General features: G+C 41.0%; 1 protein-coding gene across 1 annotated transcript in view; it reads left to right on the top strand.

The window, feature by feature from the left end:
• Positions 1-13,475, top strand: part of LOC142341783 (phospholipid-transporting ATPase ABCA3-like) — a 62,661-nt gene extending 49,186 nt beyond the window's left edge. Inside the window, exon 6 of the transcript XR_012759126.1 lies at positions 13,409-13,475. The gene's annotated coding sequence lies outside the window, so the exon portion shown is untranslated. The remainder of the gene's footprint in view (positions 1-13,408) is intronic.
• The last annotated feature ends 1,113 nt before the right edge of the window (positions 13,476-14,588 follow it).

Raw genomic sequence — 14,588 nt, 5'->3', positions numbered from 1 at the left:
TAGGGCTGGAGTGTTTCTCGACTTTTCCAACTGTCATAGTCTACAAATACACTATTGTAGTTTATTCAATTTTGCTAGAGTTTAGTTAATATCGCTAGCATACTGATTGTTTGTTTTGGTTTGGGTTTTGCTAGGCTGTGACTTAAGTTTATTCTGGAGTTATGGCTAGTAAAATTCTCGACCTTTTCATCCTTTTAGTGTACTACTGAACTGCCGTAAATTAGTTTGTCATTAAATTTGTCGTTATAGACCCATTATGAACTATGTTAGATTGTCTTGCAGTAGGTTCTCTCCTTCTTCCTAGGGTGTGACTTAAGTTTGTTCTGGAGTTACGGCTAGGTTGTTTGCTTGAGTTTTTTCTGTGGTCTGCTAACATAGTTCTTTCCGACCTCATTTCCCGCCCGTTCTTTCCCACCGTCCCGTTTCGTTGCGTTGCGCGTTTTTCGCTCGCTTTCCCGCACGTCCCGTTTCCGCTCCGTTGCGCACTGCTCGCTCGACTTCACGTCTGTCCCGTTTCCGTTGCGTCGCGCGTTGCTCGCTCGACTTCCCGACCGTAACGTCTCCGTTTCGTCGCGCGTTGCTCGCTCGACTTCCCGTGTGTCTTTTGTCTCCCTCCGCGTTGAGCGCATAGCGTTCAGCGCTCCACTTCTGTTTTTGTCGGGCAAGTGTGCTCGACGACCTTTTCTGCTCTTTGGGCTGTTTGTTTTACAGACTGTCTACAGTGTGCTGTGTTTAGTGTCTTTTGCGTTGGGTTTGTTTTGTGTGGGTTTGATTTGTTTGGAGTGTGCATATAATAGATAACCGTGTGCAGTGGTATTTTTGCTGGTTTTTGGAAATAATAATATCGTGATGTCTAATAGTCTTGATCAAAAAGTTGTACGCTGCCAGGTCAAAGCGTGAGGCTGAATTGCATGCTATACATGAAGATGTTCTTCATTGTATAAATAATCAAAGTAGGCGAGTGAAAGTTGAACGCCTAGTAACAAAATGCAACGAAGCATTTATGACTGTTGTAGACAAAAATGAGGACCTGATTGCATTTGCTGGAAAAACGGAGGATCCAAGTGCACTTGTTCCTTCATTAGAGTCTTACTTGGAGGCAATGACAACTAAGAACGACAAAATACTCACTTCAGCACGAAACTACATCAACTCTGCTGATGATAAAGCAAGTGAGTTCCAGGAACCAAGGGCTTCCATTCGTTCTAGACTTCCCTCACTCGTGGCCTCTTCAAAAACATCTAGTCAGCGTAAACATGATTACGTAATTGCTAAAAATGATGCGCGAAGAGATTGAAAAACAAAATGAGGCAGCCATTCGCCTGGCTAAACAGAAAAAGCAAATGGAAATAGATGAACTGGAGGAAAACAACAGGAAACGGTTGGCAGAGGCAACTCTGCAAGAATTTGAATTGCTGGACGCTGCTTTTAAAGGTAGCCAATCTGAAACAACTGCAAGTGCTAGGAGCTCGATGAGAAGTGAAAAGGCTGTCCAGAATTGGATCAACACCTCACTTGCTTTAAGTTTTAACAACGAGAAAACTGGTGAACCAGAGGTTACGAAAGACCCTCCAGAATGCCCTAGCGACAATAATGGCGAAGCAGTGGAAGATCACAACACTGACATCTCAAGGCATTCCATTCCAAAAATTTGTCGAGGCAATTACTTCTTAAGCATTGAGACCTTGCAGCAACTCGACCCCTATTATACCCCACCTGAAAATTTTTTGGCTGCTGCTAACACACAGGCGTTGTACCGGGCGCACCTAAGGGCGCAAATGGATCAAACAGGCCAGCAAGGCATGGAGCTCCCAAGCATAACTAACCAAGGAACCGCGGATAGCCGCCTTCTGTACACGCCCCAGGGGCTTCTTCACCACCCACTCAAGAGCCCGTCCGACAAATAAACCAGAATAATTCGTCCGATCTTTTTCCACACGCACAGCATAAAATTTCAGAATCCAGGGGACCTGAAACACCAAGTCTACCCAAGAATAATTCGGCGCAGCATATACGCTCCGACAACAAATTAATTTTGTCCCCCAAGCACCAAACGCCACTCTTCCTCCTTTTCCGAAAACAAATCATCCAGCCCCCGCAATAAACGTTCACCCAAGCACCCCACCAAGTCCAAACACGCAACAGCACAACTCCAAACCCGCTCGTCCTAATGACTTTCCAATTCCGAACCCAGTCTTCGCACCTAACCTCACTGCTCCCATCCCACACGCCCCTTTGGTTAATCAGCCTCTTGTCGAACCGTTTCAGAATAATAATAACCGAGTACACAAAGTTGTACGTTCCGTTGCTCCTCCTGTCCCAAATATGCCCAATATCCCTCTTGGCCAAAACATTGTGCCAAATATGAGTCATTGGCGGTTTCCACAGCACAGACCGTCAATAGTCAACCAAGACACAACCACCGTGAATAGTCTGCCTCCAAATGTACACACCCATATCGCACTCTCAAGCAATAATGTTCCGCTACGAATATATCAGAATTCGCCCCCTTTGATTGATATGCAATCACCATCAGGTGCACAGCAGGAAAACCTGATCGCGACTACTAGTAATGCTGTACCTGGTCTAGCCACTCCGGTTTTTCAGCCTACATACCCCTATGTTGGGCTCACTCCGTTGAGTTGAAATGGTCCACAGGTGTCTGCACCTGCCCCTCCGATACCAGACAATGCGTCATTGATTAGGGTATTAGCTGATGCAATAACAAGCAAGAGAAAAGACCCTTTGCCCGAGTGGAAACTTGCAGAGTTTAATGGCGACCCATTAAAATGGCATGAGTGGTATGGTCAATTCAAAAGCGCGATCGACTCGCAGTCGCTCACTGATGACGTTAAATTGACGTACCTTAAAACACTCGTCACCGGTAAAGCAAAGATTGCAATCGCCGAGTTTGCTTACTGTGGGTTAATGTACAAGGATGCACTAAGGACTTTGGAACGTAAATTTGGCCAGCCACAGGCAGTCGTAAGTGCACACTTGGATAAACTAAGCAATTTTCCACCTCTTAAATTGCACAATAGTGATAACATCTATTCTGCAGCAATATCCAGCCTCGTTGGGGTTTTCAAGTCACTATCATATGATGCTGACTTGAAGAGCGCTTCCCTACTTAACCAAGCGGTACAGATTTTACCACCAAACATGAAAGAGTCATGGTCGCTCTTTACGGTTAAGAAGCACTGGGTTAAGCCTACCCTCCTTGACTTTAACGATTGGCTTGAAGAAAAGGCTGAGGCCCATGATCTTATGAAACAAAGCGCAACCAAGGCAAGGCCTGAAGATAACAGCACTTCAGTAGCCAAGACCAAAATAGCCTCAAAAGTGTTTGCATCAAATTCACAACAAAGGGAAACAAAGAAGCAAATGCCACCTTCTTCCACAAACACTTACTCTCGCTGTATTGTATGCAAAGGTAACCACTCCGGTAAACTGGAGTGTCGAGTTTTCAAGGAAAAGACTCCAACCCAGAGAGCTAAGTTGGTTGCGGATAATAAACGTTGCTTTTCGTGCTTACGCGATAAGCCCACATACCGCCAGTGCCCTCAACCGAGAAAGTGCTGAGCAGAGGGTTGTAATAGCATGGAGACAATAGGGTTTTATCAACAAAACAGTCAACAAATTCCAATACCATTCAGCCTCCTGCAAACACAGGTCAAAGTAAAGCAACCACTAGTCAACAGCAGTCTAATAAGACCACAACAATGTCATCTGTTACTGATGTTAAGGGACTCCTCCAGGTAACAGAATTGCAGTTGGTCAATTCCTCAGGTGTAGATACCAAGAATTTAGTTTTGTGTGATACCGCCTGCAGTAACTCTTGGGTGGCCGGTAGTCTTGTAGATAGACTCGGTTTGCACGGTAAAGCACTAAAGCTAACTGTCAAGGGTATTAATACCGAGGAAGTAGTTGATACTAGGGTTGTTGAAGTTACTGTGAAACCAAGAGAACATCAAGATTTCGAACCATTTACCATCAACTCTTTCGTTAAAGAGAGTCTGAACGTCGGCTCTGATATAATTAATGTACAGGCACTGCAAGAGACTTACCCACACTTAGCAGTTCTTGATCCCGTGACATATTTTTATAAAGACATTGAGATGATACTCGGACAAGATGTCTATCATGCCATCCGCCCATTAGAATACTTCTCTGCCGATGAGAAGCGTTCACCCGTTGCCGTACGCTAACCCATAGGTTGAGTCTTAAGCGCTCCGTTACCATCAAGTTCTTGTATAACCTCAACGTGCTTTAAATTGAATATCGAACATGACAATCGTTAGCAAGTCAAGTAAAGTCATGGTACGACATTGAATCTTTCGGGTCAAACAAGCAGGTTGACTCAAGTTCTGCAGCAGACGCAAGGGCTCAAGAAATCCTTGAGAATACCACCGTACACAATGGCCTGAGATACGATGTCGGAATGCTGTGGGCAGCAGACAACACCAAGCTCCCAAATAATTACTTCTCTTCCCTTGTGCAGCTAGAATCTCTCGAAAAACGATTGGCCAAGGATGAAGACCTTAGGGAGAAGTATACTAGTAACATCAAAGAAGATGGGTTATGTAATTCAGGTTCCGGACGCTCACAACGTTAAGAACTGGTCCGATAAAGAGTGGTACCTACACCACCATCCGGTTTTAAACCCGAACAAACCGGGTAAGGTGTGTAGGGTGCTCAATGGAGCAGCAAAATTTCATGGTGCCTCACTAAATCTTTGCTCACTGGCCCTGATCTGCTCCAAAACCTTATTTACGTACTTCTTTGCTTCCGACAACATCCATACGCCAACTCTGCTGACATCGAGGGAATGTTTCTACAGGTTGGTGTATTACCATCAGATCAACCATCACTTCGCTTTCTGTGGCGGGAGGACTCCACAACTAACGTTGTAGTTTATCAATATACGCGCCATATTATCGGGGCCAGAGACTCGCCCACATGTGCCAACTATGCATTACAACGTATACTGCGAGAGACAATGCCAAGTTTTACCCTGAAGCTGCAAAAGCCGTCCTTGAAAACTTTTAAATGGACGATTACCTTAACTCATTGGAGTCTCCTGAGAAAGCCATCAATAGATCGAAGGAATTGGTACATCTTCTCCAATCTCGGTGGGTTCAAGCTTAAAAAGTTCATAAGCAATTTGCCAAAGCTGGCTGACCGAATTGATAGTTCTCCTCAATCTACTGAGCCTAAGGTTATTGTTTCATGTCAGGAGGATTCATCTCATGTGCTAGGGTTAAAGTGGGATCACACTAATGACACTTTAGTAGTGAGTAGGGGTACAAGCTGCGCTATCACCAAGTCCCTCACGAAACGCTTGGTCTTAAGTCTTGTCTCGAAAGTCTTTGACCCCCTTGGTCTTGTCGCACCGTTTACCGTCGGTGCGCGACTGCTGTTAAGAGACATCTGGCGTGTCACAAGACAACAATGGGATGACGAGCTCCCACAGGACATGGTTCAAAGATTTTGGTTTGGAGTGCGGACTTACCAAAGCTTGAAAACATCAAAATTCCTCGAAGTTACTATAGTGGACCCTTTAATAATATAGAGTTGCATATGTTCGGTGACAGTTCCCAGGATATATTCAGTGCGGTCGCATTTCTGCAAGCCCGAGTAGAAACTCCTACGGGCAAAGAAAAAACAGAGCTTGCGTTTGTTTTGGGGAAAGCGCGCGTGGCGCCAATGAAAGTAATGACTGTCCCAAAACTCGAATTACAAGCAGCTCTACTTGCCGCTCGACTGAAAAGGGAAATTACACAAACACTTACTGTAACTTTTAACCAAGTATTCATGTGGACAGACAGCACGACTGTTCTCCAATGGATTAACTCTAAGGAAAAGCAACCAGTCTTTGTTGCAAACAGTGTTTGCGAAATTTTGGAGTATACCAGCGTTGACCAATAGAACCACCTCGCAACTAAGGATAATTCAGCTGACGCTGGCACGCGTAGAATGTCCGCTGAGATTTTGCAACTAAGCAGTTGGGTCAAAGGTCCACATTTCCTAACTAATTCACGTTTCCCGTTTGTACCGAACAAAACGTCATTAAAACCATCAAACTTGGCGTCAACCAAGCAGTCAATATAGAACACACTGTATCTTTAACTACATCTGTCAAAAAACATAACTCCCGTTCCTTCAGTATTTCCGTTTGATAAGTTTAGTTCTTATCAAAAAGTACTTGCGCATTGCCGCTTACGTTCTCCGGTTTTTGCCGAAACATGCCGGCTACCGTAATCTCGATGGTAGGTTTACTGACCCTACTGAGCTTGACGAAGCCGAGCGTCATCTGCAGTACTTGGTGCAAGGAGACTCTTTTGAGACCGAAAGAAAAAATCTTCTTGACAATAAATCTGTTAAACGGAGTAGCCGAATTGCTCCACATTCACCGTTTATTAGTCCAAATGGGCTAATCCGTTCCTCGGGCCGCATCAAGCGATTAATTGAAGTTGGGTTTAACGTAAAGTACCCAATCATCTTAGACGCACGTCATCCGTTTGTAAAACTGTTCCTTGAACACACGCACGTAAAGCATTATCATCAAGGCGTTGAATACGTAAGATCAATTGTGCAGGAACGCTATACAGTGCTGGAACTAAGATCATCTTTGCGTTCCATCAAAGCACACTGCCTAAGATGCCGAGAATTCCAAGCTGTAACTATGCAACCAGTCATGTCTGACTTGCCTAAGGAGAGACTTGCCTACCAGTATCCTCCCTTCACGAACACCGGCGTTGACTACTTTGGGCCGTTCTATGTTACTGTCCGCCGTACTACCGAGAAAAGGTGGGGCTTCCTCTTCACCTGTCTCACTACTCGCGCTGTCCATGTCGAGATAGTTACACCCATGGACACCAGTTCTTGTGTTATGGGAGTTGAGCGGTTTGTGTCACGTAGGGGTACACCTGCCATGATTTGGTCCGACAATGGGACTAACTTTATTGGAGCGGAGAAAGAACTCCGAAATAGTATTGAAAAGTGGAACGTTGTCAACATTGCAGCTGAGCTCGCTCACAAAGGTATAAAATGGAGGTTCAATCCACCCAGCGCACCACCTCAAGGCGGTATTTGAGAGAGGTTGGTGCGCAGTTCCAAGCGCGTGTTGTATACTATTCTTGGCACGCGTCGCCTCACGGATGAGGTACTGCATACTACCTTCTGTCTCGTGGAGAATGCTCTCAATTCGTGTCCTTTAAAACCTGTAAGCGCTGATTCGTGCGATTTGAACGCCATAACGCCTAACCACTTTCTTTTGGGAGAATACTCTACCGGTATTCCGTCTATTGTCGGCAATAATGAAATTGACCATCGTAAACGTTACGCCCGTGCGCAGTCGTACGCTAATGCCATCTGGTCCCGTTGGATCAGAGAGTACGTACCGACGCTGAACCGACGCTCGAAGTGGCAGACGCCTGCCGAGCAACACCTTAAGACCGGTGATTTGGTTTGGATAGTTGAGGAAACTAACCCTAGGGGTTACTACCCAACCGCTCGGATTGTGGAACTCCGTTACGGCTCCGATAGCGTCGCGCGCTCCGCCGTTTTACGTACGTCGACCGGTTCACTCGTCCGCCCGCTTGTGAAACTTGTACCAGTTTTCCCAACATCTTCCTCCGGGCCGGAGGATGTTACGCAGTAAATGAACGAATATCCTCCAATCAGAATCGAGTACTTCTAAATTTAAAATTAAGATTTAAATACGTTCTAATATACGTAGAAATTTCCGAAAAAGTTCATTTAACCTAACTTTAAGTAAATATAACCACTATATGTATCGATTAAGCTGGTTTTCGGTTTAATATTTTTAGGTTTTCTAGACAATTGTCGATTGAATACGAACTGATTTTGACGTCAATGACATCAGACGAAAAAATCTGTTAAATGAACAACAAAATCTTGCGGTCTAAGTTTTCACTTGTCACATTAATCGCTTATATAACACGCTATACGTTGCTTTATGCTAATAATACGTTGCTTACAGTTGAATAGAATACGTTTTGATTAAGAATTGAATCTTCCCGAACTACAGTATCTTTTTACTGAGTTAATAACTTTTCGTCGGAAGAAACCCGATAAAACTGGTGAAGTAAAAACCACTGAAGAGCGCTTGATAAGAGGTTTTCATGGTCTGAGGGTCTATTTTGGATACCCATTTTTTATCAAATATCAAAAATGTTGAAACTAAACGAAGGTTACAATTAAATTCCTGTTACTTTATTTTATCAATATAAGCTTTCATTGATCGGAAGTTTTCTGTGCTAATTTGATGCTTCGTGAACAAAGAACCGCTTATGCTCAGTAAAAATCGGTTTACTGTACATATTTTTTTTCATTTTTACCCAATATGAGATGTAAAAATAATTGTTTCCTGGTTGTCAACATCTCTTAATAAAAGTATGTAGCTGCAAATGTTACTTTTTAATAATTGTTTGACAGTTGTATATCCATATGTCATTTAAGAGGGAAGTCATCAATAAGGTATCTACTGTTTTGAAATATCTTGGTTAGTTTCCGTTTAAAATATTCAAATTTGCATTAAGTTATGCATGTGTTAAAGCTCACTCATGAAATCTATCAGACAGAGGTCGCGAAAAGTATTTAACTGTAGAAGCTAATAGAAGAGTTCGTAGTACGGCAGCCGTATAAAACTGTTCTAAAATTTATGTATGTAATTCCGGATAGTTCAACGTTTGAAGTCCACGTGCACTTTAAACATCGAGTGGTCGGGAAATTCATACATCCAGTGATACAACCAACCACTTCAATAGTTGGTAACTTGATTTAAGTTTTGCAAGCAAAAAGGGTGCTAGGTTCCCGAGTACACTAATTATAGCGGATTAGTGTTATTTCCACAGAAGCTCACAAACGCTATAAGTCTTTCGTGGAAGAAAGTCACTGAATTGCCACTTTAATTCTTTCAGTTTTCTGTTATGCGGTGTTCTGACTGAAAAATAAAAGAAGTAACCTGATAAACATTGCCGAGCAACAGAAACTTTGTTGATGCACCGTTTCAGTTGTTTTGCAAATAATTTTGATTGGTTCGGTAAACCCAGCTTTTTGAGAGAAATTAACCAGTTTTTTATAGAGCAATTCGCCCGACATTTGTTGGTTATGTTTTACTTTTGTTAGTCTATGATTTAATTCGAAACGTTTTTGAGTGCAAGGATAATTTTCTGCTGATTAGACAAAAAAAGCTGGAAAGGACCTTACCCTGTTTTTAGTGGCTGCGAAAGCTGAGATAAGCTTCTAAAGCATCTGCATCAACAATAACAGAAATGCAACCGTGAACTTTTAAACATTTTTACAACTGACAAGAAACAAAGATTTATTGACTTTTAGAACTAAATAACGACCATTTCATCTTCATCAAAAAGATTTGTTTGTGTAAAAAGCGTAACGATTGGAAAATTTCTGCTAAGCTCGAACACTATAAAGCCAAAAAGTTCAGGATGACTACTTGCTGTTCATTTGAGAAGTTATTCACTTTATTCAAGCAGTTAATCTGCAGTTAAAAATATGCGATTTCATTTTTTTGATTTTATCCTACTTAAAACGTGTGCTCCTGAAGATTGTAACGGATTGTCAGTGTGATGGTTTTGAATGAACATCAAGAAGCTTGGAAGTGATTCTGCAAAGTTACAGAAAGGAAAAGCCCTTTTGCTATGTCGCTGAATTATAGCTACAAAATTAAACTGGATTCTAATTTTGTCCGGGCTCTATCATTATCTTATTTGACCTAGTAATCAGATGTCTGAAGCTAAATTCTTCCACCTATAGAAATCTGACTCTAACATACGCTGACCGCAAACTGATAAACTCGACTCCCATATAATGTAAACCATTTAAAATTCAAGCTAAATTTGCCACTTATACTGGGTGCTCTTTTGCCTGAATGTTACGCAAAATAGTTGCTCTTACCTCGACAAGGGTACTAACTTTATTGGAGCGGAGAAAGAACTCCGAAATAGTATTGAAAAGTGGAACGTTGTCAACATTGCAGCTGAGCTCGCTCACAAAGGTATAAAATGGAGGTTCAATCCACCCAGCGCACCACCTCAAGGCGGTATTTGAGAGAGGTTGGTGCGCAGTTTCAAGCGCGTGTTGTATACTATTCTTGGCACGCGTCGCCTCACGGATGAGGTACTGCATACAACCTTCTGTCTCGTGGAGAATGCTCTCAATTCGTGTCCTTTAAAACCTGTAAGCGCTGATTCGTGCGATTTGAACGCCATAACGCCTAACCACTTTCTTTTGGGAGAATACTCTACCGGTATTCCGTCTATTTTCGGCAATAATGAAATTGACCATCGTAAACGTTACGCCCGTGCGCAGTCGTACGCTAATGCCATCTGGTCCCGTTGGATCAGAGAGTACGTACCGACGCTGAACCGACGCTCGAAGTGGCAGACGCCTGCCGAGCAACACCTTAAGACCGGTGATTTGGTTTGGATAGTTGAGGAAACTAACCCTAGGGGTTACTACCCAACCGCTCGGATTGTGGAACTCCGTTACGGCTCCGATAGCGTCGCGCGCTCCGCCGTTTTACGTACGTCGACCGGTTCACTCGTCCGCCCGCTTGTGAAACTTGTACCAGTTTTCCCAACATCTTCCTCCGGGCCGGAGGATGTTACGCAGTAAATGAACGAATTTCCTCCAATCAGAATCGAGTACTTCTAAATTTTAAATTAAGATTTAAATACGTTCTAATATACGTAGAAATTTCCGAAAAAGTTCATTTAACCTAACTTTAAGTAAATATAACCACTATATGTATCGATTAAGCTGGTTTTCGGTTTAATATTTTTAGGTTTTCTAGACAATTGTCGATTGAATACGAACTGATTTTGACGTCAATGACATCAGACGAAAAAATCTGTTAAATGAACAACAAAATCTTGCGGTCTAAGTTTTCACTTGTCACATTAATCGCTTATATAACACGCTATACGTTGCTTTATGCTAATAATACGTTGCTTACAGTTGAATAGAATACGTTCTGATTAAGAATTGAATCTTCCCGAACTACAGTATCTTTTTACTGAGTTAATAACTTTTCGTCGAAAGAAACCCGATAAAACTGGTGAAGTAAAAACCACTGAAGAGCGCTTGATAAGAGGTTTTCATGGTCTGAGGGTCTATTTTGGATACCCATTTTTTAAAATATCAAAAATGTTGAAACTAAACGAAGGTTACAATTAAATTCCTGTTACTTTATTTTACTTATCAATATAAGCTTTCATTGATCGGAAGTTTTCTGTGCTAATTTGATGCTTCGTGAACAAAGAACCGCTTATGCTCAGTAAAAATCGGTTTACTGTACATATTTTTTTTCATTTTTACCCAATATGAGATGTAAAAATAATTGTTTCCTGCTTGTCAACATCTCTTAATAAAAGTATGTAGCTGCAAATGTTACTTTTTAATAATTGTTTGACAGTTGTATATCCATATGTCATTTAAGAGGGAAGTCATCAATAAGGTATCTACTGTTTTGAAATATCTTGGTTAGTTTCCGTTTAAAATATTCAAATTTGCATTAAGTTATGCATGTGTTGAAGCTCACTCATGAAATCTATCAGACAGAGGTCGCGAAAAGTATTTAACTGTAGAAGCTAATAGAAGAGTTCGTAGTACGGCAGCCGTATAAAACTGTTCTAAAATTTATGTATGTAATTCCGGATAGTTCAACGTTTGAAGTCCACGTGCACTTTAAACATCGAGTGGTCCGGAAATTCATACATCCAGTGCTACAACCAACCACTTCAATAGTTGATAACTTGATTTAAGTTTTGCAAGCAAAAAGGGTGCTAGGTTCCCGAATACACTAATTATAGCGGATTAGTGTTATTTCCACAGAAGCTCACAAACGCTATAAGTTTTTCGTGGAAGCAAGTCACTCCATTGCCACTTTAATTCTTTCAAGTTTTCTGTTATGCGGTGTTCTGACTGAAAAATAAAAGAAGTAACCTGATTAACATTGCCGAGCAACAGAACCTTTGTTGATGCACCGTTTCAGTTGTTTTGCAAATATTTTTGATTGGTTCGGTAAACCCAGCTTTTTGAGAGAAATTAACCAGTTTTTTTAGAGCAATTCGCCCGACATTTGTTGGTTATGTTTTACTTTTGTTAGTCTATGATTTAATTCGAAACGTTTTTGAGTGCAAGGATAATTTTCTGCTGATTAGACAAAAAAAGCTGGAAAGGACCTTACCCTGTTTTTAGTCGCTGCGAAAGCTGAGATAAGCTTCTAAAACATCTGCATCAACAATAACAGATGTGCAGCCGTGAACTGACTTTTAAACATTTTTACAACTGACAAGAAACAAAGATTTATTGACTTTTAGAACTAAATAACGACCATTTCATCTTCATCAAAAAGATTTGTTTGTGTAAAAAGCGTAACGATTGGAAAATTTCTGCTAAGCTCGAACACTATAAAGATTTCAGGATGACTGCTTGCTGTTCATTTGAGAAGTTATTCACTTTATTCAAGCAGTTAATCTGCAGTTAAAAATATGCGATTTCATTTTTTTTGATTTTATCCTGCTTAAAATGTGTGCTCCTGAAGATTGTAACGGATTGACAGTGTGATGGTTTTGAATGAACATCAAGAAGCTTGGAAGTGATTCTGCAAAGTTACAGAAAGGAAAAGCCCTTTTGCTATGTCGATGAATTATAGCTACAAAATTAAACTGGATTCTAATTTTGTCCGGGCTCTATCATTATCTTATTTGACCTAGTAATCAGATGTCTGAAGCTAAATTCTTCCACCTATAGAAATCTGACTCTAACATACGCTGACCGCAAACTGATAAACTCGACTCCCATATAATGTAAACCATTTAAAAATCGAGCTAAATTTGCCACTTATACTGGGTGCTCTTTTGCCTGAATGTTACGCAAAATAGTTGCTCTTACCTCGATACGTATGAAGCCAATTTGTCATTGTTAATCTTATTGCAAAATATAGTTCCGATAAACTGATTTTTTCCCATTATCAGCTATATTTTAGGGCCGAGTATTCTAGAGAAAAAGGGGTCTTTCCCGTATAGCCCCACATGAAAATATAGCCCCCCATTATGGTATATTTACCATGATTTTTTTTTTGGGGGGGGGGGGGCTATAGGTTATCTGACCACTAAGCTGGGGGTGGGAGGGCTATAATGGGAAAGTACCCAATCGATGCAGTTTAAGCTACCAACTGCACCCAAATGTGATTGAAATTTAAAATTTTTATTGCAGTTCCCTTTCGCAAACGTACCAATTTATTTACCGTGGGTTTAATAACTTTAAACCACAACGCAATTTACCTTTGCCGCCTCACGCCTCGAGAGAGAAAGGCAGCCCAGGAACTGGACAAGCTGATTGTTGGAAACTGTTTCAGTGCAAGAGTGTGCTACACCATTTGCCGCCAACAATAGATGAAGTTGCAGTTTGATCAATATATTTGCAACCACGATGACTAAGGTGAACAAACTGGGCATCCAAGGAAGTCTGTTCGATCTGAATTTACCTGAGCCAGTCCACTTTGAAATTCAGTTAAACCAATTGACTGTTGATGGCAGATCAAGAATAAGCTTTGTCATACATGAAGTATTTTGCAGTCGAATTTCCTAGATGTTTTATTTAGTTGATTTTGTTTAACCTCTAATTTTGTTGATGACCTTATTTCACAATTGTTCAGACAATTTTTCTTCTGACTCTCCTCACTTCCCGCACTACTGAACAACTGTCTGTTCATATATAATACTGATGGCTTTGCAGAACTGACTAACAGTCATAATAACACAGTCATGTCAATTTTTTTCAAAGTGATAACCCATTCTTTACAGAATGGGTCACTGATAACCCATTCTTGAATTTTTTTTCTGGAAGTCATCAAAGTTGAAAAGAAAAAAAATGTCATCAAAACACTTAGAGTGGACAAAATTCGGATAAACTTAAATACTTTGAACGGGTAAGTTTTTATACATCCTTAGCAGAAAAAAGTTTGAAAAAATATCTGAGCAAGTTAGAGAGAATTGCTACCAAACTGATACCTGATAACTAAACATATTTGTATCAGAGACTGAGAAAAACTACTTCCGGTTTTCAAGTTTTTGTTTACAAAAGTTGTGTATTTGAAAACAAGGTCGGAATTTGAGCGAAGCTCAATTTAATCATGTTTTAGTATTTTTGTACGGTCTTCACACCAGCTGCAAGACTTGCGTCACGCCTTTACTAACTTTGCGCCAAACGTAACCAGACCTTTAAATAAAAAGGGTTTATGCATTGCCAGTTTTCTAATCCTAACGCTGTGAAAGTACGCAAACTGCTCAATTTAAAATGTGTCATTTCCTTCATGGTAAAAAGTGCCTAGATTTTTGCATGACGTGGTGAAAAATTCATTGTTTCGTCACTGCAGCAGCAAGATGAGGCGACTAACAACAGTACAACTCAAATATCAGGAGCGCATGGAAGTTGTAGTCTATTGCTCATGAGGGAACATCAGATGTTTATAATCAACTAACGCATACTCTTTTTACCATCCAAATAGTGAAGGACATTGTCTTCCAAAGTAAACA

The sequence above is a fragment of the Convolutriloba macropyga genome, chromosome 6, assembly GCF_964194025.1.
Source record: "Convolutriloba macropyga chromosome 6, txConMacr16.3, whole genome shotgun sequence".
Lineage (NCBI taxonomy): Eukaryota > Metazoa > Xenacoelomorpha > Acoela > Convolutidae > Convolutriloba > Convolutriloba macropyga.
The sequence above is the reverse complement of the archived record's forward strand: the minus strand, read 5'-3'. Positions and strand labels throughout refer to the sequence as shown.